The following is a 17,918-nucleotide window of genomic DNA, read 5'->3' on the forward strand; positions in this document are numbered from 1 at the left end:
ATGAAAGCTTCATGCACTAAGCAAAACACTTAGCAAACACAACATCAATTATCCCCGGTCTCAGACCCAAGACCACACACACCTTCGAAGATGGTGAGAGCTAGCAGGGTATGAGAGTAGATTGAGACGAAGAAGGAGTATCTTACGAGAAAGATGTACATCTCCTCACATAATCACTCATATTAGCATAGATTAGCTTAGTAATTAGCATGGTAGAGGAGATGAGCATGCATTGAAGCTTGGCTCTTGGTTGGATTTGCATCCACATGCCAAGAGTGTGTCTATGTAGGCTTCTATTTCACAAGCTTGGAGTAGGTGATGAGCTCTCCATTAAAGCTTGGGAAGAGATAGTCTTTTTCCTGCTTCTCACATAGACTGTGTGAGAGTGTGTGTGATAATGCCTTGCAAAAATCAGCCCCCTCTCTCTCTTGGGCGAGCCCTCTTGCTAATTGCTCTTGCTATCCTCCCATTGGACCTCCCCATGGCTAGCCAATGACTATTAAGCAGCATAAGTGATAGCCTTCTGACATGTGTCCCCCTTTCCCCTTTTGTGAGAGCTTTAGATAATTTAATAATTCAACTAAACTCTCATTGGACCCCTTTGCCTCCTGCCCAATAGGAATGAGGCAAGCCATTGGGCTGCTGAATGCTCATTGGACCCCTTGGGAGACTCTCCAATAGTCTTCTAGAGGACTTAATTCTCATTGGTTCTTTTATTAAGTGTGTTTTAAATTAATTAAACTAGATTTACTCTAGCATAATTCTCATTGGTCCACCTCCAAGGCCATCCAATAGGAATTGGGTACACCTTGTGGGCATGTGGCCTAGGGAGCTGACATGTGTCCCTCATTCCCTTTGTGTAAAGGGAGCTTGTGTGTGTGTGTGTGTGTGGCTTTCTCTCTCATCCCCTACATGCAAGGCTCGCCCCCTCCCAAGTAGGGATTGCAAAGACTTTTTTGTACACACACAAAGCATCCAATTCCCTTAAGGTTGACCTTTGGACACAACCTTTGAATTTTGGAACCTTAGCATTTTGGAAGTCTTAATGGGCTGAACCTTAGGGTCCTTTTAGCCCATTGTTGCACATGGATCTTTTGCAGATGGCCCCCCCTTTGGATCCCTATTTTCCCTCCTTTGGAGCCCTACTGTGGCCGGAGAATTAGATATTGATTATTATGACACCGTAGACATGATAGACTTGAATGATTTATTAAGATTGTTCACATATTAGGTTTTTAGGCTAGTAGGTTTATGAACTTGCATTAGCCTAGGGTCATAATTGATTGCTTGTGTTTCATGCATAAAACTGAAGTTTCAAGTGGTTTAATCTTCACAAGAGTTTATGCGTTTTTTTTGCTTTATGTTGTTTAGTTTTGACTATGATTCATCCATCTTCTAGAAGCAAAAAATCACTTTGCATGATTGTTCATTTGTGCTTCATGTTTTATTCATTCTTGGTGGCCTTTGATGCTCATTACTTGCTCTTATGTTTTGCAGCTCAACATTTCTTCCATGGACTTGCTTTCTACCATGTCACTGTGTCTTGCTTCACCGGCACATGAGGACGTGCACCAAATTAGGAAGGGGGGAATATAGCAGTGGCTAACACAGGCCACACCAATTATGCACCAAGCTGTAGATGTGCTATAGTGCACACTATTTTCTTTTTATTGTATAGGGCTTGGGCTCATTTAGGAGTTCCAAAGTTGTATTAGTCTAGGCTAGAGAGCTCAACTTTATCCCATAGTTGAAGGGTTTGAGGCCCAAAGCTATAAAAGAGCCCTATTCTTAATGATAAGTCATTCTTGGGTGAGTTCTCCTCTTTGTAGAGTGGATGGTCATGAGGCTCATGGGCTTTCCATGCCCATGTAGCTGCTGATTTCTAATAATCAATTACACCTTCTTTCTTATTAGTCTCTTTGTTTCATTATGTGGAGTGAGATTGTATTAGTGTGATGGTAGATCTCTTAATCCCTTTTTTTGAGTTAATATATTATATCCACACCATTGGCCATGGTGTGTGAGGGTTGTGCCTTCCTTCTCTTCATTTCTCTCTACAAGGTGCAGTTAGTGTGTGTGCATATGTAGTCACATTGAGGGGTTGTGCCGGAATGGACACAGTAATGCGGAGTAGGTATGTTAATTGCATGCTTGTGTAGTTGTGATTAAGAGTTGTGAATAAGAGTGATTGATGTAAGAGGTTAATTTCAACCACATGATTGTGTGCAAGTGATTAGTAAGTAGGAATGCGTTGTTGATTAGAGGAAGTCCTTTCCATGGCTTCTCTCTATGATGAGTAGAAGGATCCCTTGAATCCTCTATGTCTATACATCTTGGGCTCGTGCTTCCATGCCCTAGCCAGGTTGCCGATCCACGATTTGACAATTTTGTGGGTTGCGATTAGGTCGTGCTACAACGCCTCCCTACAAGTGTATGCAAGGTTTGGAAGGTCCCTATGAGCTACATAAAGGATGGATTACACCGGGTGAGTTTTGAGCCGAGGGCACGTTTTATAAGTGTATGAAACCTGAACCACATGAGTTGACAGATGAGAAGTTTCTATATGGTTTTGAAGATCACAGTCAGCCAGGAGCATCGACTCTTATCTTAGATAAGTTTGGGAAAAAATATTGCCGACTTGTAGGGGTAGACCTTAACAGGTTCCGCATAAAAAGAGTGCCAGTGTCTGAAGCATTGAGGAGTCCTACAAGACCAATGGCTTCTCAAAGAGTAGAAAATGAGCAAGCGGCTGAGTCGCAAATGGAAGGCTTCTCCTTAAATCCAAAAAGAGCTAGCCAAATATTCTGCTACCTCCAAAACACCTGTGCTGGCTCTTCTACTGATCCCAAGTACCTGTGTAAGCTTTTCTACAAGTCCCAAGTTCCTACACTAGATCTTCAACAGATCCCAAGTTCCTGTGCTAGACCTTTTTACTGGCAGATAATAATCTAGGTGAAGAGTTGGCTCTGCTTATAAAAAGTCCAAAGTTGCTTTTCACACTTTTGGCTTTTCTACTGTTAAAAATACTTACGCTAGAAGTTCTAAAAAGTGTCTACATTAAACTTCTTATGGTTGTGCATGCTTTTTTGTGAACTCAAAAAGCATGCCCTGGAACTTTAACTGCCTGTGTTGACTTTTCGGTCGGTGGACTTGTACTTGCACTGATGTTTTTCTTTGGTAGATGATCTACGCTGACAATCATGCTTTGTTTGAACATATGTTCTTGCATCGATAACTAACATTAGGGTTAGGGTTAGGGTTTGCAACAACCGGTGATAGTCATCCCAGAGCTGCACAAGTTAGATCTTGATATCTCAACAAGAGTTGTATGTGTACATATGTGATAACGATGGGGTAGCGATGGGGTGAGGCTACAAGCAGATGGGGAGTGCCTGTTGTGTGGAGGTGGAGCTTTGTTTACAGTAGAGTGGCTTGCAAAAGATTCAGAAGGGAATTGTATCCAGATCCAAGGTGGAGTAGGTGGTTGAGTCAAGTATCACGTGGGTTATAAGGTTTAGGCCTACGCTTACCCCTGCCCTAATCCACCTGGTCACGCTTTCCACTTAGGGAGTCTGAGCTAGAGTGGTAGTACCTTGCCTCCTGTAGAAGTGCCTCAAGCTCTCCAGCCGGGATGATAGAGGACAATTGTTGAAGCAGAGCTACTTGCTTGACATGGACTTCACATGTTCTCTATGCAAATAGTGTATGAAAAGAGTCTTGATGTGTTCTTGTCCCTCTTGGCAACCCATTGTGGGACGTCACTCCTATCTTATTGCAGATGTAGCAAGAACCACAAATAAATTGTCAATCCATGGGACGAAGCTGACTTGACTAGTGCATAGAGGCTACAAGAGGTTGTCAATCTCTTGGAAAAAAACAAACAACTCGCATCTAACTCAGGTTACACTCAAGTGACTAAAATCACCAAAAGCCAATTGCTCATCGACAAACAATCACATCCATTATAGCATCGAATGACATCCAAACGTAACGAAATTCTAGGACATGTTTATAAGACCTAAGCACACATGCTTATGGTCTCAAATTCCACTTTAGGTCAAGTTCCAAAAATCACGATTATTAACAGCAGGTGGATTTTTAACCTAGCCGTTTTCGACCCAGAATGCATCTAAATGCTTAGCAATGCTGCCCCAATACCCCACCTATGCTTAGTTTTTGAATTTGAAGTGTAAATTCCTACTTATGATGAAATTAGGCCACGGGTCTCCAATGCCAAAACCTACGAAATACTGTGGTGTGTTTATGTCAATGCGTAGAGCTCTTACCTGCGGTTGCAATGCAACAAATGCGACTGCAATGTGACAACCGGGGAGAAGGAGAGAAGAGAGCGTCAGTAGCTCACGCTGTATTTCATTATCCAAAACTTAATTAAAACTTTACAAATTTGGCTTTTATATCTTAGCCAAGGTCTAAAATGTGTAATGTTTGGTGCCCAAGACCTTTAAAGCTCCACACTTATCATATCTACAACCTAGGTACACTAACTCTCCTATGCTTTACATCTTGGAACTCTTATTGAGCCCGTAACACGTTACAATCATCACAATGGCTAAATAAATCGGGAAATTACAATACATGGCCATTTTGGAAAAATGTGAAAAGTGTGTAACTCCAATCTTTACTGCTTCTTCATATTCATCTTCGATGTGCATTTGACGTGCATTGGTAAGGCTTCGCTCTTTGGCAGCTTTTGTTAAATGACGTTGACTTAGTTAACATTCCCCCCTTTCGATTTTAGTGCCCATCCTTGGGCATTGTTGAAAAGTGTCTGTGGAGGCTTTGGAAGGTTTTGATTGGTTGTTGATTGGCTGACCGTCTTCATTTGTCATTGAATTTGGTGATTAGGTTCAATTTACTGTAGCATCTTCATTGGTCCGAATAGGTTTGATGTGAGAGATGATGTTGCATTTTTCCATTGTGATAGCATAATGATGAGGTTGCTCTTTATTCATGAAAAGTATGTACAAGGGAAGTAAAATGATGAGGATCTAAATTAGGGTCTAATACCTGGATGAACAAAGCGAAAAAACCCAGAGGGAAAAAAGTGCCTTTGGGATACGCACATTATTGGAGTACTTATTAGCATGGGAAATATTAATAAAGTACTGAAGGGATTATTTTCTGATAGATATGGAATTAAAAAGGCAGCAAATATGAGAGGGAGCATGATGGAACATTGGTTTGCGTGTTGTAGTCCATTTAAGGTGCATAGGTGGAAGCAAAAAGAGTGTCTAATGCATATGTCCAATGATGGGACATCCTATTTATGCTTAACAAAAATGCATGGAAAACAATATGCTGTGCAAGAAGGATTTTGAGGGGTTCTTCAGAAAGATGGTGTAGCTATAAAAGCATATGACATGGCTTTGCAAGCTGGCAACCCTTTAAGAATGGTTTTTGTTGACAAGGATATGTTCTCTCATATTACTGTGCACTGTGCGTGAGTGTTGGACTCTACGACACTCCACCAACTGTAAGTTAATAGACTTCAACTCTTATGCTCATCTCATCCAGCATGAGCAACATGACTTAGATATGCTCAACTCTTCTAGCTTGAGCATAAGCCTACTAACTATGACTCTTAGCACATAGTTTAATATGACTTGAAGCTTTGGGACTAATGCTTTGCTCATTTTATGGCTCAGCAGCTTGACTCTGACTATGCACCCTGGCGACTTGACTTTTAACATTCTTGTGCTTACTACAAACATTTCTTCAGGTAAAAGTAAGGTTGAATCCTCAAAAAGAGGATTAGTGAAGGACCAAGTTGGCATTGAAGGTTTCTTTTTCCATAGCTTTTTTATCATCTTTGAAATCCCATTCACGTTGGTTGGTTTTTCCTTCTTTGACTGTGAAGACTCCATTATCTGTTTGATTCTCCAATTGGGCCTATTGATAGGAGTCTTTGATGTTGTTGTAGGCCTTTGTTGATCGTTGACATTAGGAGCATTGAAAGACTTAGGAATCCAAATCTCTTGAGGACCTTTGTAGCTCCTTTGTTGACTTTGTTGAGCTCTAGGGCTTGTTGAGCTCCTGAGATCTTCATGCAGGTCTGGTGTAGTTGCAGCTGGCTTGTGGTTGACTAGTAGCCAAATCTTATTATAGCCTTTGTAGAATACTTGTCCAAGAGGAAGATTCTTTGAGACCCATTTTTTTTTGTATCCTCTTGAGAGTTGTGGTTGACTTTAGCGTTGTTCTGTTGTATACCTGCTTCTTAGGTATCCTCGGATATTGTCGAAGTTGATACCTTGTGGGCCTTCTTTCTTGGGAGGGACTTTAAGTTACTTCATATGCTCTAACCTACGGTTTTGGTACCCATATCTGTTTGTTATCTCCATAGTACTCCTGTGCTTTTAGCTCCATTGTGATGCTATCCATCCCATGTGTTTGTCTTTCTGTGTTGATTTCTTATCTTTAATCCAAACCGGATCATTCACTTTGACTAAACTCTTCGGAACAAACACTTGTTTGACTATCTTTTTATTTCTTGAGTACTTTGGCTGAAATATCTTTGCTTTTCTGGGTGTCTCCTTAGAGGTTTTAGGTGAGCAATTGACTTGAAGTTTTGAAAGCCTGACTTTCTTGAAGAAGCCGATCCATGAGGGTTCTTTGATGTAGAGGCATATGCTGTCACATCTTCTTTGCTAATCGGTGGAAGTTCCACTTTAGCTTTACCTTTGTCTGCACGATTTGTCTTTGATTCTTGTGACTCCTGCAACTCTGAATCTAGAATTAATGCTACCTATAAATGTTGCTGGCTACCTCTTGGAAAAGAGAGTATTAATATTGTATTTTCTTTGTAGGCCTTGTGTTGGTCTAACCACTGATGTCCAAGGATGACATCTGCAAGCATTTCCTTCGAAGGCTTCACTTGAAACTTTACCCACTCTTCATGATTTTGGATGCTAAGGGTAGCAACCATGTATTTTTGACTTGTCGCCTTACCTATGATTCCTCTGTTACCTGGCTTGTTGCCTAGAGTAATCTCTAGAATGCTCTGAATATTTTTTGTAACCATATTGCAATTTGCTTCTTTATCCAAGAGAGCATTACATCTGATACTTGCTCCTTTTGTAATGCTGAGAACTACAACTATTCTCATTGGGGGTTCCATTGAAGATCTTTGTATTTGTTTTTCTTTTTCCATGGTCTCATCTTGATCTGATTGTGTCTCTATGGAGAGTAGCTTGAGACTTTGTGTTCCAATCTGACTTGCATCAGCTGGTTCGACTGGCACTGTCTGATTGAACTTTGGACTTCCTATTTCTTCCTGGTTGTTTGCAACCTCATTCTTCTTAACTTCTGGCTCTGGTGATATTCTTTGCTCAATAGCTATCGTGGTTGCTTTTTGTTCTGTTTGATCTGCACTTGCTATTGCCTGATTTGCTTTAAGCTCTTCTAAAGTTCTAAAAGATGGAGATGAATCATCTTCAATAAGCTTTGCTTTGGCAACAGTCTCCATTTTAACTGTGCTTGAGGAATTTGTACTGTCGTCCGTGGGTGACCATTGTTGGTCTTCATTCTTGGTTGTCTGTGATGAGTCTGCCATGTTTGAATTCTGTATCTCTAGGACCTTTTGGGCCATTGGCATTCCCATGATAATGCCGTCTGGCATATCCTTTGCTGTGATCACATGGAATTTAGCTATGATGATTTGTGAACTTACTTAAATGGTAGTGGAGATGATTCCCCAACATTCTGTTCGTTTGTCTCCAGATATGCTCACAAATTTAGAAGCATCTTCTAGTTGTGGTTGGCCACATCTTTTCCAAATGCAAAAGGACATGAGGTTCTTGTCTAACTGAAAATGTAGCTTTTTTTCTCCTGACAACTTTTCTTTGTTTTCACCAACAATATTGCACTTGATCTTCTTAGGATTTCTTTTTGTATTGAGGCTTTTGTGGTGGCGGTGTCCGTGGATTGAACTTTTTCTACATTGGCTTTGTCTTAATCACTTGCTTCTATTGATGTTGACTCATTTTGTTGTAATACTGCACCTTTTTGCAATTGTTGAGCATTGTGTGTCTGCACTTGAGTAAATTTTGATCTTAAAAGATCCATTGTACTTTCTGGCAAAATCCGTCTCTTTGGAGGAGATTTTGGTGGTGACCTTTGTGTAGATTTTTGGACTTTAGCTCTCATTGATTTTGACTTTTTTGTCACTTGTTATGGAAGCTTGAGGCTTTGCATCATCTTCAGATAGTCTTTGCCTTCAAGTTTAGCATCCGTAGGGGCTTGTACAAGTCATGAACCTGCTAAGAATCGTTGCCATTTGCATCTCGATATGCATATGCGAGCTCGGTCTCATGCAATTGCTTGAGCACTATGGGATTTGTCGGCTTTTGGCTTTGACTCGTGGAGATCACCTAAAACTTTTTCCCTTGATGATCTTCATAGAAGATTTTTTTTTTGCAGATTTTGATGGGATTGGGGTTAGTGGGAAACTTCCAACAACCATATGATCTTTCAATGGTTTTTGCTGTGAAAGGGTCTGTTGGCTAGAGGCTCTAGTGCTTCTAACTGACATTGCGATTCCTGGTACAAGAGCTGATTTTGGTGGATTTGCAGCTCCCCCTTCCTAGGGAGCCTGCTTCTTTTGAGAGTTCAAATCTGTTTGACTCTGGTTTAGTATCACCTTTTGGGACTGTGAAGGCACACTTTGGGTAACATTGTTGGCATTTGGCATCTGTAAACCTTCTACATAGTTTCCTATGTATCTTCGTGAAACATGACAAATTATTCCCCAAGTCAAGCTGTAGATAGCATTATCTTTGCCCTGATATTGTCTATCCCATGGGTCTCCTATGATATGAGCTTCTATGTTTTCAGGAGCCAAGGCATCATAGATGCTAGACTCTCGTCTATATCTACGACCGTTTTGGTCAAAGTATATGCTCATTTGGTCACAACATCGAAGTTTGATTTTCGATGGAGGAGAGTTTGGCTCTAAATAGATTTTTGGGTTCACTCGGGTAATATCCTTTAGCTCTAGATAAGATGGGTTATAATAGATTCTTTCCTCTGAAATGAACCATCCTTTGTGATCTATCACTAGACTCACTTCTATGAGCTGGTATGTGGGCCGTTCAAACACTGGTTGATCCTTTTTGTATAGTTGCCCTTTTTGGTCTACATAGTGTGCATATGAATAATGTGTACCATGCAAAGCTAACATCATTATGTCTGATGTGTCCCTTAGACTCATGAATGATTGCACACTTGTGGCAATGGATGCAAAATCATTTGCAAGTCTAACAATCTTTTCAACCTTCGGTGATATGTGGACACCTTGACCAAATTCATGCAAGAATTTGTTGTTCAAAGAATCAATTTTAAGCTTTTCATGTGCCTGTGCATCTTTATGACGATTTTGAACTTGCAGTGCTTTTATTGGTACTTCTAATGGTAATGCAGAATCATCTTATTGCATTAAAAGTAACGAGTTACATGCACTTACATCAAGATTTTCATTTCCAATTTTCTTTGTATTTTGCTTGGTACGTAGTTAATGTATCCCTGTTGTCAGGATTTCTTGGACAATCTTCAGAAAAATATCCACCTTTTTATCAACAATCTGAGCAATACGCCATGAATGGTGGTATTTCATTTGGTTCTGTCATGTCAAACTCTAGCTTAGAAGTTTCTACTTCTATGCTGACCAATTTGTCGGCATCTTCTTTCAGAATAGTAAACATCAAGTTGTAGACTGCTCCATCTTGACCTTTGTACCGTCTTTGGCTTGTTTCTCCAATTAGATTTGCTTCTATTGGTTGATCTGTGGGATCTTCCATTTTTGGTTCTCGATTATAGATCTGACCATTGTAATCCATGTACAATGATCCAGATTGCATATGCACTAAATGTTTGTTTTGCAGGCTTGTGCAGATTTCTGGATAAACACTTGGGTTGATTTTTTGTATCTGCACTTCATCTTTGAGCTTGAAATACCTGGCTCTACTAAAGTCTGGGAACATCTGGGAGTTCTCTGAATCTGGCTTTACCCTGATCAATAGGATCGTGGCCTCTGTGTTGCTTTTGCTGCTCATCAAGTATCTATGGCCTTTCAAATCTATATACAAAACCTTATCTCCAATGTAGCCATAGAGCTGTAAAATTTGGTCAGTTGCAATTGTACTCTCGGCTCGACATGAGTCCATGTTGACTGGTTCTGTAAAAACTATCTCTTAGCAGATCTCGATGTTAATTAGCAGATTTACTCCTGCTCTAGTTCGATAAGACTGCTTTTGCCAAAGTACTTTTGGCGGTTGATTGCTCTTAGACTCACAAGAGTTGATTAACTCTAGCTCAAAAGTGTCAGAATTGATGAAAATTTGGGCTTTGAGTAGCCTAATCTGCAATCTAGAAACTGAGTGAACAGGTACCAATTTGGATTCGATGGAACCCAAAATTGACCAGTGGCCTTGTATTATGTTGTTCTAGCACTGCACAAGCTCAAAAATAAAAAATCTTGTATCTGGGACTCAAAAGAAAATAATCGTAATTATTTACTTTTCTCAAATTTTACACTTTTTACGCTTGTTTTGCCAAGTAATCATCTTGTTGTGGTCTCTGGACAAGTCTGGTTGAGTTTAAACAAGATTTATCCAAGTTATCAATTGTCTAATGTCCGCAGACTCTGATTTCAAAAATCTGGCTTAAGTCTCACTTTTGTGATCCAAATTTCACCAATATTGATTTGTGTGGTCTATTTGATATGCTTGACCTTGTGGTATGCTCAAATATGCAAGATTGTCAATTTTTGAAGCAGATGTAAATAATCACGATTATTTACTTCAGTTAATTTTTTGCAAGTTTTTGTACCAATCTTGACACAGATCTGTTAAGTATCTTAACACAAGCTCCCTAGCCAAGTTTGGACAATTTTTGTTCAAATGGTCATCAGTTTTGTGTCTACAGATAGACTTTGGAAATTTGGCCAAAATTCCAATCCAATGATCCAAATCTTACCAAATTTGGTTTGTGGGCTTATTACAACATGGTAAAACCAGTGGTATGCTAACTTGGTCAAAAAAGTTGAAAAATGGGACAGATGTAAATAATCACAATTATTTATGTATGGCAACTTTTTGCATCTTTTTGATCAACTGAGCATGTACACATGTTTATCACATCAATATAAGCCTATAAATCAAATTTCATCACGTTTGGACAAATTATTTTCCAATTTACACTCAAGTTCTCGAAACTCAGTACAGACTTTAGTTTTTACCCAGATTTTGGTCAATTTGGTGATCCAAATTCTATGGTCCTTTACAAAAGTTGTTTGTACACATGCAATGAGTCACTGATATCAACCTTGGTAAAATCTGAGCTGAAATTTAATAATCGCAAGTATTAGCTTCAGCCTTGAAATGAACCAATTTTTGTACTTTTTTCAAGGAGAGTCCTTTTATGAGTTGTTTTAAGCCTTGTTTTAAGCCTATGAATCAAGTCAAAACTTAATTTGGCCTAAAATGTCAAGAAAAAGTAAATAATTTGAGTTTTTACACTCTTGAAATTTTTACCTTTATGTGTCCTTGAGCCTACCCACTGGTTCTTACAACTTTTAAAGTGTACTCTCGAGTCGGATTGAGTGGTTGACAGTTTCCTGGTGCTATTTTTGGCCATTGTCTTGAAATTTTGCAACTTCACATAACAACTCACAAGTGATTCTTTTGAAGAGAGCAATGTTCTAAAACCCACCTCGGATTCTACTTATCCTACTCCTACGTTCTATTGCAATGGGGTTGTGGGAAGTGTCCACAAAAACTCGTTTTCTTGTTTTTAATGGTTTTTTGAGCCTTGATCTTAAGCCTTGTCTTATCTATCAATCATTCTCAAAATCCTAATCTAATCCTATAATCGTACAATCCTAAAGGCACTCAGCAAGTACGATTACTTCCAAACTACCTCTACACAACAAAAGACGACACTCTTAAGCTATGTGGTTTTAAAGAGAAAGTTTAACTCTAGGTGAACCTAGAGAAAGTTAATGGACAACTACACAAAACGCTCGTGTTTTCGCTAGTTTATGTCTATTTGTCCCCCGGCAATGGTGCCAAATGTGGGATGTGCGTCTAAACTCACTCCTATCTTATTACAGATGTAGCGAGAACCACAAATAAATTGTCAATCCATGGGATGAAGCTGACTCAACTAGTACATAGAGGCTATAAGAGGTTTTCGCACTCTTTGAAAACAACAAACAACTCGCATCTAACTTAGGCTACACTCAAGTGACTAAAATCACCAAAAGCCAATCGCTCATTGGCAAACAAATCACATCCGTTACAGCATCAAATGGCATCCAAACGTAACGGAACTTCTAGGACATGTTTATAAGACCTAAGCATACATGCTTATGGTCTCAAATTCCACTTTAGGTCAAGTTCCAAAATGGCGGTTATTAACAGCAATGGATTTTTGACCTAGCCGTTTTCGACCCAGAATGCATCTAAATGATTAGCAATGCTGCCCCAATACCCCGCCTATGCTTAGTTTTTGAATTTGAAGTGTAAATTCCTACTTATGATGAAATTAGGCCGCGGGTCGGTGACGCCAAAAGCTACAAAATACTATGATGTGTTTACGTCAATGCCTAGAGATCTTATCTGCGGTTGCAATGCAACAAATACAACTACAATGTGACAACCGGGGAGGGAGTAGACATCATGAGAAGGAGAGAAGCTCATCTAGGGGCTCATTCTTTTTTTGAAAAAGGAACATATTTCTAGAATTCCAGATTTCTCTCAACAACGTAGATCTAACAATAGAGATCTCCGTTAGCATGTCCTCATTTTCAATCCATCTAGTGCCCAAAGCAAGGTCCCTTCAGAAGAAGGGAGTATCCAAGTTTCTATAAACCTGAACGAGTCACTCATGATGTGGAGTATTAGCATTGGTTTTTAGTTGTGGATCTTTGTTTCCAACTCATGAAACACTTTTCAGTTCAGGGATTGAAGCATCACCTCTTACAAGCTTTCCATACGAGATTTACCATCTATCCATAGTTTCTTATGTCGGACATGGATGACTAAAGTTCCGTATGCAGTTGCATCTTCATGTTATAATTGTACTTGTAATATGTATATGCAAGTGATGATACCACATTATGTGGATAAGTTGCACAAGATGGTGCATTAAACGTGTATATCTCACACTATGAACAAGTGACAAACAATTTATGAGCAAACGCTCCCTCATGTTCAGAGAAAGTTGTTATTGTTACATGTAACAATGTTGCAAGTGTAAAATTTCTAAACCTACTGATAATGCCTATTTTTGTGCATGAACGAGTTCCAATTAGCATTATTTGTACGATCATGTGTCCAAACAAGATGCATGTTTAAACATACAACTATGTTTGATGTTTTTGTGTGTGGAGCATGCACTCATTAGAGAATCGACATTGTTGAGCGGGATTGAACTCTTATTGTCCCATGTGTGTAAGTTAAACAATAGAACTACACTTTGCAAGATCATGTTATGGCTGTCAACGCACTTTGTGAATGGTTCTCTTCCTCTCTCTCTCTCTCTCTCTCTCTCTCTCTCTCTCTCTCTCTCTCTACACCCTTATGTGGGGCAAAAGGAGGTAGAGGAAAAAATTACGACTCCTTAGAGCACCTAGACTATAAAGAAGAGGCGGATGATGAGTGCTCAGAAGGCCCGAGTAACTTGGAAGAAACCGTAGCGGACGTCAGGTTTTACGACTTCCCAAATCACAAAACCTAGATGCCAACGTCACTATAAGAGCAAAAGGACGGCCAATCAGTCCAAGACCAAACCCCATGGCTAGAGCATCTATGACTCCTTAGAGCACCTAGACTCTAAAGAAGAGGTGGATGATGAGTGCTCAGAAGGCCCGAGTGACTTGGAAGAAACCATAGCGAACGTCAGGGTTTACAACTTCCCAAATCAAAAACCTACACGCCAACATCACTATAAGAGCAAAAGGACGGCCAATTAGCCAAGACCAAACCCCATGCCTAAAATTCAGGGCAAGACACAGTTCTTAATGCTGGTCAACGCAACTGATTGTGCTAAGGACAAAATAACGAGTAGATTCCTAGGGCATAAGGATGCGCCAACGCGGGAAATCGCAAGGAAACAACAAAAATAAGCAAGGGAACCAAATAAGTCGGAAAATGGGAGTAGAAGATCTAACCAACCTGAGGTAATCAAAATAGGAGACCCCCCATGGACCAAGGTTGAAAGAAGAAAAAAGTACAAGGAGCTTAAGAAAACCTTAAGCAAAGTATGGACAATGGAGATGGAGAGTGAGGAGGACGAGAAGGATAACATCAGTGTACCCTCGCACTTCAAGATGTTCACCATACAAGATAGAAAGCTTGTAGTAGCACAACCCATGAGAGAAAAGACACAGGGGAAGTGTTATGATCGGCCGGAGGACCTAGCGGAACCAGGAGAGGATCCCAAAACGGTCTACATAGCAACAGATTTGAGCCCTGTGGAAGAAGAACTTGTAATCAATCTTCTTAAATAATATAAGGATGTATTTGCGTGGTCTTACAAAGATCTCAAGGAAGTAGACCCTAGCGTCTACCAACATACAATCCCCTTGAAGCCAGACGCGAAGCCAAGCAGACAACGTCCTTATACCTATAACAATATGTTTGCCAAGCGCATTAAGGAAGACATAGATAGGCTTAAAGAAGCTGAGTTTATCTACAAGATAGAGCATACGGACAGGGTGTCACCCATCATGATAGTGCCCAAGAAGAATGGTAAATTGTGAGTATGCATCAATCTCAAAAAGGTAAACGCAGCTACGATAAGAGACAACTATCCCTTACCAATCACTGAACATCTTCTTGAGAGGGTAGCAGGCAAACAAGCTTAGGATGAGTTCTCAGGCTATTATCAACTTGCCATCGCACAAAGAAGATCAGCACACGACGGCATTTGCCAGTGAGTTTGGCATATACGCTTTCAGAGTAATGCCGTTTGGCCTTACAAATGCCCCCGCAACATTCCAAAGGCTTATGGCCCACGCATTCAAAGAATATCTGTAAATATTCTTGGAGATCTACATGGACGATCTTTGTGTATATTCTCTTTTGAGATTGGAACACATAGAGCACCTACAAAAGGTTTTTGAGAAGTGCAGGACTTACAAGATTTTCCTGAACCCGGAAAAATGCGTTTTCATGGTAAGACAAGGTAGAATCCTAGGGCACATAGTGTCGGAGAATGGCATATCAACGGATCTCAATAAGATCAAGGTCTATGAAACTCTTTGCATAACATTTAACATATGCAAAGCACCTTTAAGTGCGTAACAAATTTTGCCCATGCAAATCTCCTCTATCCCTTTTGATAGTAGCCCTTGGCACGTGGATACACCCCAGTGGGAATGCTTGCATGAAAACTTCCCTTTCTTGGTTTTTCTTTACCTTGGTAAGGTACTAGTTTCTAGTAGGTTCTCCCTTGTATTAAAACTCCGGCCTTTTTGTTCCTTGTGAGATGCCTCCCACATGAAATCCCTCCCCTTATCTGAACCCACTCACTCAATATCTTAAATATTTACCCTTTCCCGTTTTTTTTTACAGTTTTGATTGTTATGTGCGGGGTTTGGTTGCTGGTGGGAATCCACTTTTAACCGCAAAAGAGTTAATGGGACTTCTAATTTTCACCTTCTGTCATATTTAATTCTTAATGACATGTAAGGACTTTAAACAAGGTGACTATGTACTAGCATTCACCTTATGGCAACACATGTCCTAGTGGGGTCGTTAGACTAAAAACCTTGGGAGGAGAACCCATGCCTAATTGGATAAGCGGTTGTCTTTTCAAGAAATGTCATTAACCTCTAACTCTTGAAATGCTTAAACAAGCTCATGTAGCTAGGGAAAGGTAGGAAAAACATGCACTAATGGTGGAGCAAGCTAAAGAAAAAGCTAGGCTTAGAGCTCAGAAACACTACAAGTTCCACGAGTGTAGTAATAAGGAACAACAAAAAGGGTGCACATTTGTCAAGTCCTCAACTATGATGTTGAAGATGAGAAACAAGCTCCTTACATTCCAATACAAGTAGGCAATAATCATACACGAGCTTTTGTGTTGTTGAATACAAATGGAAAAATGAATATTATCAGTTACGAATTGTATTTTGAAGTCCCTAATATACCATTCATCCAGGAGCCATGGAATTGCTAGCCTTCACAGGAGACATTACAATATCTTCCGGATACATTACCATGCCAATAACAATCAATGGTTTGGAATGTCCTCACAAATTCTATCTAATGCCACCAGGACAAATGATATCTCAAATCCTACTCGGCAATCCCTGCATGGTCAAGAAGGCACAAATCCTCCTCGACAATTTGTGGTTAAGAAAATAAGAATCCTACTTGGATATATGTGATCCTTGGGGCTTGGAGCATTCCCTCTCTCCCTTTGGAAGCATATTATCCTTAATAAAATGACTCCATCCTCCATGTCTATGTCATTCTATTTGAGCATTGTGTCACTTTCAGTGTGTACCTCCTTCATCGAATACCACAATCTCTAAAGAAATACCCAAACACACATTTCAGATGGCAATGACCAAACAAACTGCAAGAGGTGAGTATCTAGAAAAGGCAAGTCTCTTCCCCTCCTCCAGACATAATGCCATTTCTCATTATGCTCCCTCTCCCTCGTTTATCCTTGTCTATTTCTTGATGTACTTAGGCCATTGAACTCTGCTATGTGCTCATTTGTTCTCATCCATAGAGAGTTCCTACATCCTAGCCGCACCCATCCTAGGTGGTGGCCCCTTATTGATTTCAATGAATGTATGGTTTGTCAATTTGAGTTGATCAAGGGTCATGGTCTTGGAGGCCCCTTGGAGGTGTATAGGCAAACCTTGACGGACTGTGATTCTCTGCGTCAATGTGATCTTAGGAGTAGTGGATGTCTTTGGTTGTTGGCTGACCGATAGCTGACAATTTCCTTCAGATCAGTACCTTTCTTGCATTTGGTCATAGTTTTTCTCTTCACATCAATCTCCATAATCATCTCATAAAGAAGATGATCACAACTAACCTGTACCCCCTTTGTCAATAGCATTGTGTTTTCGCTCAATGGTTTGACAATACCTTATTCCCTTGCAATTATTCTTAGGCTGAAACTTAACTTCAAGCTTAAGTGAGTGTGGTACCTTTGACATGTGTGCAAATTAAAACAACCATACATTGTCATCCTCCATATGTTGGGACATTTAACCTCTCTCTCTCTCTCTCTTCACCTCTAGCAAGGTTCTTTTGAATGATGTGATCTTAGGAGTAGCTAAAATGTTACCTGGACTTCCTTCCTTTTGACGTTCTAAACATTCTTTAGCAAAGTTATGAGTGTCTGCCAATACTATAGGCCAACCTCTTTGGATGAAGCTCCACCAATCTTCAAGCCAAAGCTCATGGGATTGTAGACAAAGTTCTTGAGTGTGCAAAGTTCGAATGCATGCATACGGGAGTGTGTGCAAGGAAGGAGGTGAGACCTTGCTTCGTGGAGCTTCTGTGAGGAACTAACCCTCACACTCCTTAATGTTTCATTATAGCCAATACGGATAAGGTTAGTACTTACAAGACAATGTAAGATGTAGTTCATCGTCTGTGCATCACTGCGCCCATTACTACCTGTGCAAATATGCATCCCCTCCTAGCATCTGTAGGTCACCATGCGAAAAGGTACACAACTATTGCATGTGCGAGAAGACACCCCTATTATTCAAGTGAACGGCTTGAAAATTTTTGGCGAGTTTACGCGAGGTGTTTGAAATGCACCGTGTGGAAGCCCCCTCAATAATTTAACTCCATGTATAGGGGTGCAAAGTTTTTGCACTTGAGCAGGCAGTGCCAACAAGGAATCTGCCATGAGGGACCAAGGTGAGCATG

This window comes from Adiantum capillus-veneris, chromosome 19 (assembly GCF_014529385.1).
Source record: "Adiantum capillus-veneris isolate H3 chromosome 19, ASM1452938v2, whole genome shotgun sequence".
In the NCBI taxonomy this organism is placed as follows: Eukaryota; Viridiplantae; Streptophyta; class Polypodiopsida; order Polypodiales; family Pteridaceae; genus Adiantum; species Adiantum capillus-veneris.